The 20,385-nt window shown below is 49.0% G+C and overlaps 1 pseudogene; it reads left to right on the top strand.

The window, feature by feature from the left end:
* LOC107154029 overlaps positions 1 to 20,385 on the top strand; it is a 42,646-nt pseudogene that overhangs the window by 10,288 nt on the left and 11,973 nt on the right.

Genomic DNA, 20,385 nt, shown 5'->3' on the forward strand with positions numbered 1-20,385 from the left:
GAATCCAGTGTTAAACAGAGAAGCATAAAATATAAGGGCAGGAAAAACGGGTGGAGTAGAATTATAATTTTTTTCCTTAGTGATATTTACTTTTTGTGGTCTCAAATGTTTTCTTAATCTTTACTTTTTTTAAAAAAATGATTTTTTAAGTTATAGGTGGACACAGTACCTTTATTTTATTTTCATGTGGTGCTGAGGATCCGACCCAGTGCCGCATGCATGAGCTCTACCTCTGAGCCACACCCTCAGCCGGCTTAATCTTTACTTTTTAACTGATACATAATAACATAAAATTGTGTATATTTATGGGGTACCCTGTGATGTTTTGACACATGTGTACATTGTGTAATGTCTTATACTTGTTAGTAAAGAGAGTATGAGGCAGGCAGTGTGGTCTACACTAAGGATGGGCCAGCCACAGTCCACTGGCCAAGTGGGGCTCCCTGTTTTTATAAATGAAGTTCTATTGGAACACAGCCATGCGCATCCATTCATGTGCTTTCTATGGCCTCTTTCATGCCCTAATGGCAGAATCAAGTAGTTCTGACAGAGATGATGGCCTGAAAAGCCTAATGTAGTTACTATTGGACCTTTTAATAAGAGCTTGCTGATGCCTAAGCTATGACATTACATGGCAGATGGGTACAAATTCCTTCTTAACAAAAAATTGCTACGGTCTTGATTTTCTTTGGTCTTTCCTATCTGCTGAATCTTCTGGATTAACACATACACATTCAATTCCATCCACTGATAACATTTCTTTAAGTTATATGCTGTCACTGCACATTCATTCTTTAACTGCTTTGGGAACTGGCCAAGTGGGAGAGAGGTGACAGGGTGGTGGGGACATATGACCCCAGGCATTCAGCAGCTCTTGGGACCATTGGCTTATCAGTCAAGTGGGTCCAAGTAGTTTGAGAAAGCACACCTGCATTTCGGCCTGGGCTGGAGGGTGAGGGTGACGAGGCCATGGGTTTGAGAGTTCCTGGGAAAGGACAAGGCAGTCAGGTGGGTGAAGAAGAAGGTCAGGGCCCAGGTAGAAGTACATGGGTTTCACCAGCTGCCGTGGTGCATGCCTGTAATCCCAGCACTCAGGAGGCTGAGGCAGAAGATCGAAAGGTGAAGGCCAGCCTCAGCAATTTAGCGAGGTCCTAAGCAACTTAGCAAGACCCTGTCTCAAAATAAAAAAATAAAAAGGGCTGGGGATGTGGATCAGTGCTTAAGTGCCCCTGGGTTCAATCCCTGATACTAAAAAAAGAAGAAGTATATGGGCTTCATACGCTTTGGAGGTGGGGAGAAGGGAAGGTGGTCTGAGATTAAAGGTAAATCAGGGGATGGCCTGAGGGCACAGTGAAGGGCGCAGAGTGAGTGGGTAACATGCAAATAAGCAGAATACTGTCCTGCTGCCTTAAGTGGGTGGAGGGTCTGAACAAGGGCAGGCAGGTGGGACACTGGGGGACAGCAGTATGGCTTCTTGCCCTCGGGCTCCCCCTTGTGGGGGCTTCAGGTCTTCCTCTGTGAAATGCAGAGCTCAGAGTCTACACCAAATTGACTTCACCCTGGACCTTAGTGAAACACGGATTTGGGGTCGTTTTTCTGTTGCACACAAAACGAACTTTCTCCGCTTGGCTGACCTCCTCAATGTCCAGGTGGTCACCGTCAACATCAGGAGACATCTGCTAGAAGCCTGGGTGCCGCGGGTGTACCAGTCGTCTGCAAGCCTCTTGGTCCAGAGGATGGTCCGGCAAGGTGAGTGACACGGGGACAGTTTTGCTTTAACAACAGAAGAGCCTGCCCACACCGCCTGCGCTGAGCGTGCCGCATTGCTGACAGGACAAACCTACAGCCTGTCACTGCTTTGGCTTCTCAGGGAGGCCTGGAAAGGGGTCAGGACACACTGTGTGGGCTCTGCTGGGAGAATAGGCTTCTAGAATGTGCTTCTTCCGGTGATGTCTCCCAGGACACTCGAGGACCATGGAGAGGTGTGCTCCCTGAGCCAGGGAAGCTGACCCCTCTCTGAATTCAGGAGGTCCTGGCCCCACCAGCGTAAACACAAATTGGCACTTTTTGTTGACACAAATCTGGCACTTTGATTCTGTGAATTATGGTCAGGACTGATGAGTCAGCTTTGTTGGGATAACTGCTAAAGGAGGACTGTGTATCCCTTAATTTTTGAGCCGATGGCCTCCGGAAAGAGCCATTTATCCTGGTTTAAGGCCTTACTTTTAACGTGTGTGGCCCATTCTCAGCCATAGTGGCCTCTTGTTTTCGTTACATTTAATGTTTCATAAAAGCAAATGGCTCCGAAGCCCCTGAGACAGGTGAATGTCCCTGTTAGCTGCCTGCATTTGGAATTTATCAAAGATCTTTACACGGAGACTCTTTTCTGTCAATTCCAATCTTGAACCACAGAAGGGCTCCTCACAGGGGAGGACACTAGGGTGGCCTCTCCATGCTGTCCCCTACCTGTGCGTATGGCAGGCTCCCTGGGGCACCTGAACACCTGGGGCAGCTGTGCAGGAGCTGGAAGGGGGAGCTGAAGCAAGGCTGGCAGGCTGGCTTGTTCACCCACTTCGTCTCCAAACTTAGGAAGCTGGACCGGCGGGTCACCTGGAAGGTGTGCATGGGGAGTAGGTTTTCTGAAGCTGTCTTATTTAAGGCTGCGATTTTTCCTGGGGACATCCCGGACCGAACCCTAACCACCTCCCTGCCCCCTGATACTGCCTCAGCTTTCATCTGACCCAGGTGCTGCCCCCTAGGGGAGCCTGGGGAAGCTGCGCCTCTCTCCCTCCGCCTTGGTTCCTCTTGGGAAAGGAAGGCTGCACCAGGGTCAGCAGAGGCAGATGAATTCCAGCTCTGCTAGAACCTTCCTGGGTGAGGAGTGGTGTGTGTTGGGGATGCTGAGAAATAAAGTCTCTCCGGTAGGGCCCTAAAGAGGATCGCACTCCTTTCTCTGAAATGTGGGGTGACAGGGTCTCTCTCTCCCCCCATGGCAGGATCTTTGTCTGGGTTTTTGATGTCGTCATTCTAATCAACGCCATATTAATCGCCCTGGATGAGAAGAACCCCTTCCTCTCCTACGCCGAGTGGCTTTTCCTTTCTCTGTAGTTCTTGAGATCCTCCTGGAGTTCTGCACGCATGAGCCTAGAGCCTATTTTGAAAGGAAGCGGTTCTGGAACTGGTGAGTGTGTGTCTTAGGGAGGGGAGAGGGGACTTCCTGTCACAGTTCAGGGACATGGCTGCAGGTCTCCAAGCTCCACCTGTGTAGCTTAGAGGCATCTTATAATGAGCTCTTGGAGGGGAACCCTCTGTGTGGGTAAAGGCCGCAATTCCCAAAGTCAATTTGAACTGTCTAATTAAAATGAGAACCACAGACCTTGACATCTTGGAGTTGGGAAGGATCTTTAAGAGAAGGAAGCCCAATGTTTTTCTCTACTTTCTCACAATACTTCTTTTTTAAAAAATATTTTTGTTCTTTTAAGTTATAAATGACAGTACAGAGTATTTGGACCTATCATACATACATGGAGCATAAACTCCCATTCTTGTGGTTGAACTTGGTGGTATGGACTTCCACTGGTTGTGTATTCATATATGAACTTAGGAAAGTTATGTCCGATTCCTTCTACTGTCTTTCCCATTCCCAGCCCCTCCCTTCCCCCCACTCTGCCCTGTCCAACCTGGTGAACCACCCCTATCCCACCTATGGTCACTCACTATACTTCGGACACCAAGTGTGTGTGTTATTTTTTCTCACACCTACCAACTGTCCAACTCTGTGGTCATCGATTTTGTGTCCTGCAATTCAATTCAATTTGGACACAATTTGTCCACAGTTAGCATCAAATCCCACAGGTTGAGGGCTGAGCCAAGACTGAGGACAGTCCCCAAGACTGTCCTCTCTCCAGACACCAACTGCATGTCCAGATTAACACCTGTGCTGCTGACTGATCGCCTATAAATCAGAGGTGACCAGAAAAACACTTTGGTTACTAGATTTCTGGTTGTTGTACAAGGGTACAGCTCAGGTCAGCCAGACTGAGAGGTGCAGGGTGCAGGAAAAGGGGTGCGCAGCTCCCATACCCTCTCCAGGTGCGCCCTTCCCTTCCCCTCAGTAACCAGAAGCTCCCCCAACACTATTGTTTTTTTGTGGAGGTTTCGTTATGTGTGCATGACGGATTACACATTGGCCATTGGTCATCAACCCATCTTCAGCCCCTCTGCCCTCCCCAGAGGTAGGGGGCAAGGATGGGGGTGGGGCTGGAAGTTCTAGCTCTCTGATCCCCTGGTAGGTTCCCCTGTAGATTCGCATCCCCATCCCGAGGGGCTTTCCCAGGGCGACCTCATTAAGCTCAGGTGGGGTTGAAAAGGGGTTGAAAAGGGCTTGTGATGAATAGCAAAGGATGCTCCTTCCACCTCTGTCACTTATCACTGGAGGGACAGGGCTCTTAGGCGTTCAGGTCCTGAGACCAGGGATGAAGGCCAGGCATCCTAGAACATCATGGCCAAGGAGGCAATTCCTTTGGCAGCTTCCTTGGCCCGCTCCCTAACCTCACTGCCAGAAACTCAGCCGGTGTGGCTGGCCAGCGGGCTGTTGGCCAGCCCTCCCCTGGGCGGTGGACGTGTCTCCCGCAAGCCTTCCCTTCTCCAGGCCGCTGGTCTCCACCCTCGGCCCTGGTGCTGTGCGCCAGCCGGTGCGTCTTGAGCTGCTGTGTGTCGAGCCCTGCAGGGCACAGAGATGCAAGCCGCAGGCTGACTTTGGTGGTGTACAGCTAGGCGGGGTCTGACCCCTGTGACCACTGCTCTTAGTGCCAGGAAACTTCTCCTGAAGTGCACGTGGCTGGGGGGGACCTGGTCGGTGTTTTCTTCTCCTTTAGCACCATTGTCAGGAAAGTCATGGCACGATGAATTCTACTTCCATTAAGTCGTAATGCACATAGTAAAATTAATACCAGGAAAGACCTACTGTGCATTCTGCAAGTATTCTTCACCGGATGGGCACAGTGGTACATGCCTGTGGTCCCAGTGACTTGGGAGGCCGAGGCAGGAGGATGGTGAGTTCAAAGCCAACCTCAGCAACTTAGCAAGGCCCTAAGAAACTCAGCGAGACCCTGTCTCTAAATAAAATATGGAGAAAAAAAAAAAGGCTGAGGATGTGGCTCAGTGGTAAAGCACCCCCTGGTTCCATTCCTGGTCCCACCCCCCAAAAAAAAAGTTCTTCACCAGTATAGACTTTTGTGGAAGATGAAGTGATGTGGGTTAGTGATTCCTGCATCTCTGCGGGTGACTCAGAGCAGCCAATGGAAGATCATGGGATGGTTCAAGCCTAGTGTTTCTTGCTTCCCATGCACTGACCTAAAAGTTCCAGAAATGAATTTCAGCACTGGCTAGTTATCTCACATAAGATGTTGGTTCAGTTTTCTGGGGACCCATCAGAGCCTGAGCTTGACATGCCTCTCACTTGATTCTTAATGGACTTTGCTTTTGCCATTAGGTTTGACACCCTGATCATCATCGCAGCCTGATGGCCACAGTGGCCGATGCCACCATTCAGTCAGGTCAGTGCCTCCAGCTCTAGGCTTCACGGAGGATCAGGGGCTCACTCAGTTCTCTGTTGAAAATCCACCCTGCACTGTGGAGATTTGGGGGCCGGGAGGGAGGACACCAGAAAATTATTAAAAGTGTTCCGTATTCAGGTTGGAGGTGTGGTTCAGTGACAGAGCACTAATCTGGTGTGTGGAGCCCTGGGTTCAATCCCCAACACTGGGAGGAAATATATGATGTCTCTATGTGTACACACACACACACACACACTTATATCCAATGCTCTTGAGAGGGATGGTGCCTTTGTGTGTGTCTAGCTGTGCAGTATTTTAGGGATTTTGCGTGTAGGAGTCCATCACACCAGATTCTTACCTGGTCATCTCTCCAACACTGGGCCGTGTCTCGGGGCTGCCCTCTACCCTTCCATCTCCTGCCTGCCTTGGCCTCCGACCCAAGTCCCCCCCACAGCAGGAGCCTGCACCGACCCTGCCCCCGCCTCTTCCTACCACACCTACCCCCACCCTGCGTGGGATTATTTAAGACTTCTTAAGGGAACTTGATGAAAAGAATTCTGGGGGAGGAAGGCTCGCTTGCAATGTGCTCTGTAGAACTGGAGCCACTTCCTGAGGACAGTCCGTATTTGCTCGCACAGCTCTGGGGCTGGGGGCTGGGGGCTGGGGACAGGGAAGCCTGGCCTCCACACTCACCTTGGCTCTGACTTGTAGGGATGGTTCTGGATTCAAGGCAGCACTTCTTCGTTGGTGCTCAGACCATTGCTCTCTTCTCGTTTCAGTGCTGGGCCTAGAACCCAGGGCCACCCACATGCTAGGCAAGTGCTCACCACTAAGCCCCACTCCCAGCCCCCTTTCCCATCTTGACAGGAAGTTGCATCACTGCCCAGGGACCCACAGTCCCAGTCCCCCCAGGGCAGAGACTGAGGAAGCGCATTATTAAAGGGTTATGTCTCTTGCCAGCAAGAAAATACAACAGTCAGCAGATCCTGGATATTGTCCTGATACCGAGCATCCTCCGGCTCCTAAGGGTCATCATCAGCATTCAGAGGTCAGGGGGCCGTGGCATGACGTGGCTGCACTTGGGTGGTTCCCCAGGTCAAGCTGATGGAAAGCCGTCTTACATGGGAGCTACAGACACTCCCAACCTGGAACCAGGGATATAACTCGCGTGAAGGGCGTGGGGTTCTCTGGGAACTGAGGAGGAGGGAAGCAGAGAGGAGCCAGAGGCTGGGTTAAGAGCACTCGGCTGTCAGCTCCCTGGGGACGCGTGAGCCACTTTCATCCCTGAGCCCAGCCCTGCATGTGACAGCGTGAGAGTGGTCGTGCTGGTGGCTAATGCTAACCCAAGTTTGTTGACCATTCCTTATTAAATCCCACCCACAATCCTTGATGTAGGAACTTCCTCTATCCCTACTTTATAGGTGGTGAGTTGAAGCATAGAGAAGTTAAGTCACTCTTCCAGTGATGCACAACCAAGGTGCATACCCAGGAGTTGGACCCCAGAGCCCTAGATAAACCCCAACCTCAGTTATTATTATTATTTTTTATACTGGGGATGGAACCCAGAGCCCTACACATGTTAGATTGAGTTACATCCACACCCCCTTTTTAAAAATGCTATTTATAAAAACTTTTTCTTAGTTTTAGATGGACAATATTTAGTATTTAGTATTTTTTGTCTGGTGCTGGGAACGAACCCAGTGCCTCATGTGTGCTAGGCAAGCACTCTACCACTGAGCCACAACCCCAGCCCTAAAATGCGATTTTTGATAACATTTCAGTAAGGGGCTTTCTAAATTGCCCAGGCTGGCCTCAAACTTGTGATCCTCCTGCCTCAGCCTCCTGAGTAGCTGGGATTCCAGGCGTGCACCAGCACCCCTGGCCCAGCCTCACTTTTTGATTTAGGGCAGCTTCCCTTCCGGGGATGCCTGGCAGCCACCTCTGTCCAGGACTGGCCTGCTCCTCCAGGACAGCTTTAAATGGGGTCAACTTTGGTGGAGAAAAGCAGATGAGGCCAAGCAGCTCTCTCTTCCTCGTCCACCTGAGTCTCACTGGAGTTCTAGGTTATTATTGCTGCGGGAAGCTGCTCGTGACACCCGTTCTGTGAGGCTGGCTTCTGCTACTGGCCAGGGCCACCATGTGGACAGCTGCAGGACTAGGGAGGGGCTTTACGGAAAACGGGCTGGCCTGGCGTCAGTTTTGTTCTCCTCCTTCTCCTTTGCCTCCTGCCAGGAACTCGGTTTGCTCCTAGGTTCTGGGTGACGGTGACGACTCTGATCACATTGGCCCACGATGATCACGTTTGGCGGACTTGTTCGTGCCCTCCTTTGCTATTTGATGTGAAATCACTCTAAGCCTCAAGGCATGGGAAGTAGGAATAATAAGTCAAAGAGCGGTATGGGTCTCCAGCGGCCAGTCTTACGAAATACCAAGTTTCTAGAAGCACTGGGCGCACTTCCTGGCTGTCGTGTGGAATGCCAGCCGTCCATCGGGCTGACCCAGGCAGTGTCTCCCTCATCCCTGGCCCAGGGGATATTCTTAGGCCCAGGGGGATATTCTTAGCCAGCAGAGGGCTCACAGGGACATGGGGTCCTTCTAGCTCATGGCTCTGCTCCCGCCCCAGGCCTGAGACCCTGTGTTCTGCTTGTGGAGGGAGCCCCCTACTTCTCTCTCTCTCTTTTTTTTTTTTGAGAGAGAAAGAGAGAGAATTTTTTAATATTTATTTTTTAGTTTTTGGCAGACACAACATCTTTTATTTTTATGTGGTGCTGAGGATTGAACCCAGCGCCTCGCGCATGCCAGATGAGCACGCTACCGCTTGAGAGCCACATCCCCAGCCCCCTCCTACTTCTCTTGTTTGGTGCTGGTGAGAACAAGGTCATAAGAGGCCATTTGGGACTGGGGGCCTCTTGCTTAGAGCTGTTGAGGGAGCCTGAAGGGGTGCACACTGCAGAAGAAGGGCACTTGCTTTTCTTTTCTTTTTCTGTCTAATGACAAGTCTGTTAGCCTAGGAGAATGGAAAGTCAGCTGTAGGTCCCCCATTCCCAGCTCTGGGATGCCATTTCCCAGAGGTAGCTGTCAAAGCTCTTGTCGCTCTTCCTAAACCCTTCCACGTGTGCTGGTGTGTGGTGCACACCCCCAGTTCATTGTTCAGTCCAGTGGGGTGATCCATGCACAGCGGCCTTGCCCGACTTCATTCTACAGCACATATTTGTCATATGCTTTGGAGGTACCTGCATCCAGGGAAGGCCACCATGATGGAAAGTGCCCCAACGGGATGTGGTAGTGCACACCTGTAATCCCAGGAGCTTGGGAGGCTAAGACAGGATGATTGCAAGTTCAAGGCCAGCCTCAGCAACTTAGCAAGGCCCTAAGCAATTTAGTGAGCCCTGTCTTGAAAATAAATGAATAAATAAAAGGGCTGGGGATGTGGCTCAGTGGTTAAGTGCCCCTGGGTTCAATCCCTAGTACCAAAAAAAAAAAAAAAAAAAAAAAAAAGAAGAGGAGAGACGAGTCCCCAAAATAGAAGACTCTAGAACACCACTGACCAGTGGGTGGGCTTGCCTTTCACCTTCACAGACCTTGTGGTAAGGCCATCCTTGGGCATGCATCTTTGTGTCCTCACACGAGTGTGAGTGTTGGGTGCTCTCCTAGAGGTGAGCAAAGGTAAATGGGTTCATGATTTGGATTGATAGTGACAACTTGCTTTCACAAACTTGCTCTCGTATGGATTCCAAATGACATGTGTGATGTATCTGTTTCTCTGCTCACAGATGGATTTATTCACTGTTTCCATTCTCCCTAGATCTGATAGATGAGAAAATAGCACCATGCTATTTTGACATGCATTGCTTTAGTTGCTCATGAGGCTGAGCATCTTTTCCATGTGATTTTGGCCATTTATGCATATTTCCAGTAACATCCGTGGTTCTATTTCTCTATTACCTTCACTTTTATTATTAGCGTTATTGTTTTTGGTACCAGAGATCCCAGGGGTGCTTAAGAATGGAGCCACATCCTCAGCCTTTTCATATTTTATTTTGAGACAGGGTCTTGCTAAGTTGCTCAGGCCTCACTAAGTTGCTGAGACTGGCTTTAAACTTGGAATCCTCCTGCCTCAGCCTCCTGAGCTGCTGGGATTTTAGTCGTGTGCCTGCATGCCCAGCTGGTACTTTTACTTTTGATATGATTTGTAGGACTCTTTGGCCTATTAAGGAGACAGGTCTGTGTTAATCTATGCATAAGACAATGACTTTTCCTTTATCTGTCACTTTCCCCTCTCCCCAGTCTTTTTTTTTTTTGGGGGGGGGTGTGCGGCTATACACAAGTTTAAATTTATTATATAGTCAGACTTGTTGATCTTTTTATAGTTTCTAGGTTTCACATCATGCTTAGGAAGCCCTTTTCCTGCCCAACTTTCCGCCTTGTTACCTTTATGAGTTTTTGTTTGTTTTAGTACCTTTGCAGTTAATTTTGGCGTAAAGAACAGGTAAAGATCCAACTTCAATTCTCCTTCACTAGGGGACTAATCTCTGTTTAGTGGGTATTTATCCCACTGCTGCCTTGCCAGCAGCTTAGTTTCTGACTTGGTAAATGTCCTGGGAGGTCCAGGGGGGTCCACCTGGCTGTGCCTTAATCTCTCCACCAACTACCCAGGCTTCTCTGGCGGACCGGCCGAGCAGCGATCCCTTCCCACTCACTCCCCTAAGCTGCGTGGCTCTGAGCTGGAGAGGCCACCATCCTTGGGAACACCGCTGCCCTTCTGTGGGACCTTGGGTGCGTCTAGCGCTCCATGCCCCTTGCTTCTGCGACTTTGGGCGCCCCCTGGTGTCCAGCGCCTCCCACCCTAGGTGGTCTACTATGCGTTTGCTGTCATCAGGATGGAACTGTTCTGTGACAGAATCCGGTCCTTTGACTCAAGTTTCACTGATGCACTGTTGTGTGGCGACCCGCCCTTGAAGGGGTGGCATTGGCTGGGACAGGCACTGCAAGAACAGCTTCAGTGATCTGGCCGCTTCCTCCATGCTGCTGGAGGAGCTCACGGTGGTGAACCAGTGGCACGATCGCCTTTCTGGGGAGCTGGTGGTCTGGGCGCCTGCCCCCGGGGCGGCGTGTCCTGCTTAGTGACCTTGGGGTGCAGGAGGGCACCCTGAGCTCGGGCACCTGCAGTTTCCGAGCGCTGCTTCCTTAGCTGCCTGCTCATTGCAAGTGGCTTTGCCCTGGTGACCCATGAAGAATGCCAAATTTATGCCCTGTTTCCAAACCACACACACACAAATTCTAACAATTAAAGCATTCATGACAGCCTATCAAATAATTGTCAAAAATGGGTAAAATTATATGTATAGCAGAAAATTTCAGAATAAGCTGCTGAATTTGTAAAATGAATCAATTTTTAAAACCCGTCAATATGATGTCTCAGGGTAAGCTACATCAAATATATATTTATTCAGTGCAAAGTGTTTGTTTCCTTCAAGAAAATGTTTCATGATACAAATAGGCCAGGAGCCAAAACCTGGAGATTTTTTCAGTTGAGAGAAACCAGGAACTTTGTGTTTCATTGGAGAATTTCTGCCTAAATCTCAGAAGCTGGACCTCAATGACATGACCAGATAGTGGGTTTATTGGAGAATGTCCCCCATTCCTAAAATGATAGTATGGACCATAGCCCGCTAGGCCAGGGGTAGTTTTGGCTTCTGACTTCTATTTGATGCCATTTTCCCCTCTCTGCTTCCCCCCACACCAGCTCACTCTTGAAAGGCCTTCTGTTCTGCCAGCCATAGTGACATCTGCTGGCTGACATGGGAAGTCACCAATCTGTGGGGACCCTCTCAACCAAACCTTCTTAATTCTGCCATTTATCACAGGGGCAGGGGTGTGGGCTCTGGAGGGCTGGGCGTCATGTCATTTCTCCCATATCCTCTCCCAAGAGAGCAACCGTGTCTCAAGCAGCCAGTTCCCACCTTCCATTCGCAGAACTGAAAGGCAGGCAGATGCAAACCCCAAGGCTAGCGTGGCCCCTGGAAAAGAAGCCACCACTCCAGGTGACAATAGACTTGACTGGATGCTTGGGGACTGAAGCAAGGCAGTTCTCATCCACCCCTGCACCCTCTTCATTCTCAGCAGGCCTCTGCCTGCGGCTAGGAGAGGAGTGGAGCTTTGTCCCCCACCTGGCCCTGCTGTCTCAGCGCTGCTTTAGGGGCAAACTTGCAACTAGGTGAGTCGAAAGGGGATTATTCAAACTCAGAGTTTCTTTTCTTCTGAACTAATGCAGGAGATGTCCACTTTGCGTTTCTGGGAAGTTCATGGTGTCCTAAGAACTCCACGTCACTTTGGCTCCTCAAAATGGGGTCCCTTGGTCAGCAGCACCAGCATCCCTGCTCAGAGCTTGTTAGAAACGCTGCCACTCAGAGGTGCTGGAGTTTTGCACTAACAGAAGCCACCTTTGAAACAAGCCCCAAGGCCATACCTGCACACACCCAAGTTCATGTGCTTATACTCCACACTGGGTTCCTCACCTTGGTGCCCTCGGCCCATCATGCCAGATCCTTCTTAGTCTGCAGAGGTCTTCCCCGTGCAGTGTAGACATTCAGCAGCACCCATGGCCTCTACCTGAGTTGTGCACCAGCACCCCTGACTTATGATAACTCAAAAGGTCTCCAGGCATTGTCAAATGACCCCAGGGGAGGGGGAAAGTCACCTGTGTTGAGACCCATCAGCTTCAGGGTCACCTGAGACCTTGTTACAAACACACATTCTCAGACCCCACCCCAGATTGGCAAAACCAGGACCTCCAGTGGGGCCCGGGAATCTGATTAAACTCTCTGTGAGACACAGGCACTCTGAGGTGGAAGAGGACTTGGGAAAGGCCCTGCAGTGAATCACTATTTGGTGACAGAGAAGTCACAGGGGCCACAGCATGACCACGAGGTTGCAGGTCATGGGTGATAAAGAGCCCAAAGCTGGAGCCACATGGGAACGTTTGCAGCCACACTTCCCCCTGTGCTATCTCCATGACCTTGGCCAAGTGACCTGATCTGTCAGTGCCTCAGTTGCCACCTGTGGAAAATGGGGATAGCAAAAACACTGTTCCTCCTGCAACTATGGAGGGATGAGGAAGCTTTTATGGTAAGGTACTTAGAAGAGTGCTCCGCACCAAGAGCTTCGGACACCTCACCTACTGGTCTCATCTTCACTTGCCTGTCTTGCCCCCGATTGTTGAGTCCCCTACAAGCCAGCCAGGCAGGTGCTTCATTCTCTGCCACATCCTCAGCAGGGAGCCCTGGCCTGGCCTGGACCAGGCTCTCAATGAACATGGGTGGAGAAAGGCATTGCAGTGCCCACGAGGACATGAGGACACCAGCAGAAGCCCTCTGTCTCTGTCTCAGGGGCTTGAACTTTACTGTGGATCCTGTATGTTCTGCAAAGGACCCCAAGCTTCCTAGATCCGATTCTATTAGAAGGTGTCCTTGCAAATGTGGCAACTGGGCAAAAGTGAGTTTCTCCTCCGTGTGGATTAGATGGGACCACAGGTAGATCTGCAGGCATGCTGTAACCAACAGTCAATCAACACACGCTTAGAAAATCATGGAAAGGCTAATGATGGGGGTGGGGTGCTTCACAGATGCCGGGTGTTTTCTTCCTCTACTTCTAGGATTCTCTCTACCCGCTCCCCTAAAGTCAGTCATACAACTATCCCCATTTCAGATACGCAAACACTGAGGCCCCAAGAGGTTACAGAACAAGCCCAAGGTCATTGTCTAGTAAGCAGTGAAAGTGTTCTTCTCATGCTGGTCTCTGATTCCAGACTCACACCTGCCTTTCTTCCCAGGGCACTTCCTGGTCTGCACTCAGGGATCACATGCCTTAAGATTGGGAGGACAATCCTAATTTCAAACCTTCTACCTCACGTTATGCTGAAGACAATCCTAAGCAGCAGAGCACGGGTCTTATTTGGTTTTTACAATCCATCTCTGGCAGTAATGAGATCTCTATGCCACAGCCCCGCCAGACAGCCACCTGGGAAGAAGGCAGAGTGACCACAGGAGTGTGGAGAGAGAGGACAAAATTCGGGAAAGTGAAAAACATAGAAGCAAGAGCTGAATACACTAGAACAGACAGGAGTCGCAGAGAGAGCTGAGAGGCCTGGAGCAGGGCTGGGGCGAGCCAGCGCATTCCACGGGTATTGATGAAGGTCTGCTGTGCGCCTGGCACTATGCTGCGCTGAGCACAGTCTCTGTCCTTGCCCTGTTAAAGATCCCAGTCTGGGGATTCAAAGCTGGATGACATTGTCCAGCACTATGCCATTTCTTCACACCCCAGCTGACCTCCAGCCCCCAGGACCATGGCCCATTTGCCTACAGTGAAGGCCAGCAGCAGCTTCCTGCCACGGTTTGCAGGAGTGGGTGGAGAACACCCCAGCTCTCTCACCCTGTAAGAGGGCTTCTATTAGAAGCATGATCTACATGGACCCCCAGCACTCCTTAGCAGGATTGTGCTTAGTCACTCAGTGACAACAACTGGCTGGTACACCCTGTCTTCCAGGTCCTAATCACTTCCTGTTCCCACCTGGAGTTTTCTAGCATCGCCTCCCAATTAAACTACTTGCTAACAAATCTGGATGGCAGGGTCCACACACTTTAACCTCAGGGAAGCCAGAGCATGACAGAAGGTTCTAGAAAGGTGTGCAGTGATCCAAGTCTATCTGGCCATTTTACACCTGTTTTTAGTTCTCCTTGGCTGCTCTGACTGCCCTGATAGGTTTAGGAGAAAAGACAAGCCATATTTTGGCATGTAAAATGCATTCAGGCCAAGTCTCTTTCACACAACCTACCAAGTAGGGGTAGAATGAATTTTAAGTACAACAGAATGCCGAATGCCTACTCATTCCAGTGAAGACGTGCTGCAAATAAGACTTAGAAGATGTGCTGCAAATAAGACTTCGAAAAGTGTCCTCAGAGCAGATTCTATCATTCTGCATTTGCTTCTGAAAGTTGAGGACACCTGTTGGTACACAGTTCTAATGAGCCCAGGAAGACAAGGTTGATACACAGTTGAGTTGGCATATGATGTACCAGAGCTCAGGACTTCAAGGCTGCTGTCAGGTGGTTCCCGGGTTCTTCTGGTCCTCACCTTCACTCAATGTCTTTTTGTTGGTGATGTAGTTCAGCAATGGATTACTGGGCCAGAGACTTGTTCAGTATTGCTCAGCAGTAGCAAAACACTGTCACCAGTTGTAGGTAGCCAACTCCAGGTGAGAAACATGATAGATGTTAATGCTCATGGCTCCACACCCCCAACCTTTTCCTCAGTGAATATGCTCTCTAAAATGTACATCAGGCTTAATTGTGTGGAAGAATTCTACATCTAGCCAAACCACATGAGCTTTCAAAAGCCAGCGCAATAACATTTAGAGGATTCGCTCTCCAAAGCAAGCTTGCCAATGCCTGAGTGCCCACACACTCTATTGGCGCCAACCTTACCTTCTTTTAGAATGCACACATCCACCAAGATATCACTGCCTGTGGTGGTTGAGCTGGCCTTTCTGATGGACGAGGTGGATGTGAATGTAACACATGAATGAATTAGCATTTACCAACAACTGGAAGAAAAAAATCCATTCTCTAAGATATGATGACGGAGCTGCTCTGTGATCTAGACCATCCCCCTCTCCTACATCCGCTGTGTTTTCCTCTGCCTGGATGGACCTCCATCTCAGCCCAGAAGGATGTGTCATTTCTAGTCAGAAGCCCTGTCATTGCTTCCAATTTCAGGCCCTGATTCCTGGTTAACGCAGCCAGAGTTCGGTTTCAAGGTAGTCTCTTCAGATCCCTTCCCTACCCTAATCACAGTGTGGCCCCACTCCTTACTCTCTACACCACCATTCCACATTATGGTCTTCCTGTCCCTCTCTGTGACCCAGGACTGCCCATGACCGACCCCACCCAACAACAAGCTGTTGAACCAGGTGCTATCAGGGGTAGAAATGACCAGAGATTGCTAACTTGAAGATTTCACAGAATAGTTAATAAGACATCCTGACCAGTGAAATGACATAAGAGGAAGTCAATGAATTCTAACCTCAAGGGAAAATCCTATGGTACACTGGCTCTCAAATTCAGCTACACATTGGAGCCACCTGGGAACTGTGCATAGTACTGACCGCTGGACCACCCACTGGCCCTGGGCTGATGGAATGGCTCTGGGCTAAGATGGGACACTGGGGTTTGTAAATTACCAGTTGAGTATAAAATAAACAAACTTTGAGAACATTGCTTTTCTTCCCCCACATGAAGAACTGTGTGCATACAGATGCAGAAGTACACAAATCTGTGGTGAGCCGTTCTAATTAGACCGTGGCCGCCATTAGAAGATGGCGCCGGCTTCCACTGTGGCCTGTGATAAACAACTCCTAATATGGAGAATTGGCACGCAATCCCTTACCACCCTATGAGAAAGGTCCACGTGGCAGCTTAAGATTGGTATGCTGGAGGCTTTATTAGGCTGTGCTTGGGCGCTCGGCGGCGGGTCACTAGAAGATGATACATGAATCAAGGCCTGAATAAACTGCTGAAAGAAGAATCCTGTGTCGTGTTTTCCCTTGCCGGCGAGGGGTCGCGGCACAAATCTGCAGCATGTGGCTCCTTGAGGTCCATAGATTAAATGCACTGCAGTGACCAGCACCCTGGCTAGGAACACCACCAGCCTCCTATTTCCACCTTCCAGGTGATCACAGCCCTGCCATCCAAGCATGAAGGAGTCCTCCCTGCTGAGAGATTTCAGTGTGGAGAATGGAGAACCCCTCTCTCCTCGGAGTCCCTGCTTTGACAACAAGTGCACTGGAGAAGTTTGAATCAAGTGGGAGGCACATGGGCAGGCTTCCTGGATGAGGCCCTATTGAAGGGAGGATGGGATCTGAGGAGTGGACCAGAGAGAGGAAAGATGGGAAAGGGAGGGAAGCTGGTGAGGACAGGGCAGCAGCATCACTGGAAAAGAGGCCCCCAGGAGGAAATGCTACAGACTCACAGCTGAAGACACCTGTGTGGGCCTCAGGTGTTTTCAAGCACAGCCTTCCTTGCCAATGTGTGAGCTTCGTGTTCTGCTGGACTTGGAGGAGTTTAGTGATAAATGACATGTAGGGACCCACATGCAACAAACAGGTTTACTGATGGCACAAGGGCCTCAAAGTGAAACTATGCCTGCCAGTTATTACACATCATTCTGCGGCACTCTAGTTCAAACAGGGACAGCCACAAATTGCTCACTGGGAACCCTCTTTGCTGCCGCAAGTGGATGCTGCTTGCATGAACTGCTTCACTTCTGAACTTCTGAGCTCTCCTGAGCAAGCACATTCAGAACCCATCAGGCCCAATAGGAAAAGTGTACCTATAAGAGAGCCCTTGTAGATCCGATCACCAACTTTAAAGAGGAAAGCTGCCCTCTGAAGAAAATCCATTTGCAAATGTTTCACTGAAATCAATGGTTCCCACTCAGAAAACAAACTAGAAATGCAGGAGCTTTAATGCAGGGAACCTGAATTTCCAATGGAACAGATGCTTCAGAGAGAAACTGAGAGTGCCGGCTCTGAGAAGCACTTCTGCTTCATGCAGCTTCCACCAGACACAAAACCCAATGTGCTTACAGAGAACAAGACCATTCCTTCAATTGGAAGCTGTCAGCAAAAAATGCTTCCATTCTGCACTTCCAAGCTTTTCTCAGCCAGCACGTTCAGACAACACTTTACACCCAAAGTGCAAATTGTGCTACCCAGAGAGCCCTTGGACCTAACATCATCACCAATATTCACGTGGAACATTGGATGGTTGACAAGATCAATGGCCCAGAGTTTCATTGAAATCTTTTCCTCAAATTTTTTGAAAACTCACTGGAAATGAAGGTGCCCACGAGCAACAAACTCTGCTTTATACAAGACACAGAAACTTCTAAGTAAAGCCCGTGACTGCTGGCTCTAAGAAGGGGTTCCAATTCCTACTAGTTCAACCAAGCCCAAATCCCAATGTGCTCTCTAGAAACACTATTACATCCTGCAATTGAAGTTGTTTGCACACCCTGCTTCTCTTCTGCACTTCACATTCTTCTCATTGAGCACATTCAGAGAACAGTTCAGGCTCAATATCCAAAGTGTGCTAGCAGGAGAGCCCTTATACCTTGGAGCACTTGCTCAGATAGGAAGCGATAGGACTGATGGGTGGGTCAATTCCTCAAAGATTCTTTGGAATCCATTCCTCAAACGGATTCTGAAAACTATCTTGAAGTTGCATGAGCCTGTCTGCAATGATCTCTGCTTTATTGAGTGCATAGAGGGTTCCAAGTGAAATGGTGCCATCAGCTCTGACAAGAGGTTCTGCTTCCTGCACGTTCAACCAGGGAAAAACCGCCACGTGTTCACTGAGAACAAATCTACTTTGTGCACAAACTTTTTCTGTTTGCCCCCTACAAATGGATCTCAGGATGCACATTCAGAACACATTTCCTGCAAAAAACATGAGAAAGTGTCATTGCAAAAGTCCACTCTGGTCTAGCATCACCAACATTGATTAGGAAATGAATTGCACAAGTTTCATTGTATTCCCTTGGTCTCCTTCTTCTAAAAACTCATTGATACTGCAGGTGCCTGACAGTAACCAACTTGCCATTGACCAAGAGCACAGTTGTTTCCAATGGAAACTGGGCCTGCTAGCTCTCAGAAGCCATTGGATTTAAGGCTACTTCAGCCAGGTACAAAGCTCAATGGGCATGATAAGAAAAAAGTCATTTCCTAATATGAAAGCTGCTTGCCAAAATTCTTCTGTGCTGCACTTCCAAAATATTTTTAGGAAGCACACTCAGAGCACAGTTTCAGCCCATATGCAAAGAGTGCTAGCAAGAGAGCCCTTGGACCTAGGTTCAGCAACTTGGAGGAGAACTGTGGGCCCACTGGGAAGAGCAATTCCCCAAGGTTGATTGAAATCCATTGCTCAATTGTTTGTCACAGAATTCACTTGAAATGCAAGTGCCTGCGTGCATTGAACTCGCATTGACCAATTGTACAGATGCTTCAGAGGGAAACTGCCACCTCTGAGAAGCAGTGGTTCTTCATGCTAGTTTAAGCAGTGACAAAACTCAATGTGCTCACTGAGAACAAAATGAAGCTGCTGAGAGACTGCTTTACTTTTGCACTCCCAAACTACTCTCAGCAAGCACATTCAGAGCCGAGGTCAGTCCCAAAATATAATGTTGGCTGACAGAGAGTCCTTGCATCCAGAATCACCAATTTTGAGAAGGCAATGAGGACTGCTGAAAAGATCAATTCCACAAAATTCCATGGAAACCACTCATCAGACCTTTCTGAGAACACTTAAAATGCAGGTTTCTGCATGCAAGGAACTCTGGGTGACAGATGGCAAAGTTTGCCAAATGCAAACATGCCTACCAGCTCTGAGAAGCCGTTCTCATTCACACTGCTTCAACCAGGGAAAAATCTCCATGTGCTCACTGAGAACAAGTTAGCTTGTGCTACTTGAAGCTGCTTCTGCAAACAGCTTCACTTCTGCACTTCTAAACTTTTCTCATCAAGCACATTCAGAGCACAGTGCAGGCATGAAACACAAAGTGTGACAGAAAGAGATCACCAACTTGCAGGAGGAAAGAGGACCAGCTGAGAAGGTCTGTTCTCCAAAGTCTCATTGATATCCATTTTTCACACTCGTTTACAACATACACTTGAAGTGCAGGTGCCCACATGAGTGAACTGTTTTGGATCAACGGCACAGAAGCTTCAATGTGAAAACATGCCTGTCACCTGTAAGAAGCGGTTTTGCTTTCTTCTAGCTCACAAAGAAAAAAACACCATGTGCCCACTTACAACAAAGTTAGTCCTGCAAGTTGAAACTGCTTGCAGCAAATGGCTTCCATTCCCCACTTGCAGCCATCAGTGGTTGACAGATGGCACAGAGGCTTCAATGTGAAACCGGGAATGCCAATCATTACAAGTGCTTCTGACACTCTAGTTCAACCAGGGACAGCCTAAAGTGCTCAACGAGAACACACTTTGTTCCTGCAAGTGGAAGCAGCTTGCACGAACTGCTTCAGTTAGAAAATTCCAAGCTCTTCTCAGCAAGCACATTCAGAGCACAGTTCTGGCCCAATAGGAAAAGGGTCCTAGCAAGAGTGTCCCACACCTACGATCACCTTCATAAGGTAGCTTCCCATCTTCTGTGTGGAAATGGGTTTCTCCTTGGCCCTTATGCTGTGGAGGAGACCACTAGGAGCTCAGCTTCATGTAGGACCATCTGACCATTTTGCAAGCCCTATAAAGCCCTCACACATGCTCAAATGCTACAGGACTTTGCAGACCAGTCCAGGCAACAGTAGACATTCATTCATTGTCTAGAGTCTACAGATTCCTAGATGCATGGCATTCATTATCATCAAATGCACAATTTTTATCAAAAACCATATATATATATCATTGCAATCTGAATCAAGAAAATCAGAAATATCCCCAAATCCAAAGAGTGGATCCCCATTGTGATGCTACCAGTGGAAAATTCTACAGCTGACCTCATGGGATGGTTCACAGTCAAAACACAGCTGCATGAAAAATATTACATGACATGACCTTCTGGTTATGTGAAAAGTGGCATGTGAAGTACACATGCATGTCTTCTTCAGACATGGGATTCATTTGCAGGACACCTTATGCAATTGAAAATACTCTAAAATGGGAGAAATCAGAACCACGTCTCCAAAGTATTTCAGGAGAGACCAACTCCATCTGTCTATCTATCTCTCAGTGAGTGTGTGTGCTCTAGTGTGTGTGTGTGTG

Source organism: Marmota marmota, unplaced genomic scaffold, assembly GCF_001458135.2.
Source record: "Marmota marmota marmota unplaced genomic scaffold, marMar, whole genome shotgun sequence".
NCBI lineage: Eukaryota > Metazoa > Chordata > Mammalia > Rodentia > Sciuridae > Marmota > Marmota marmota.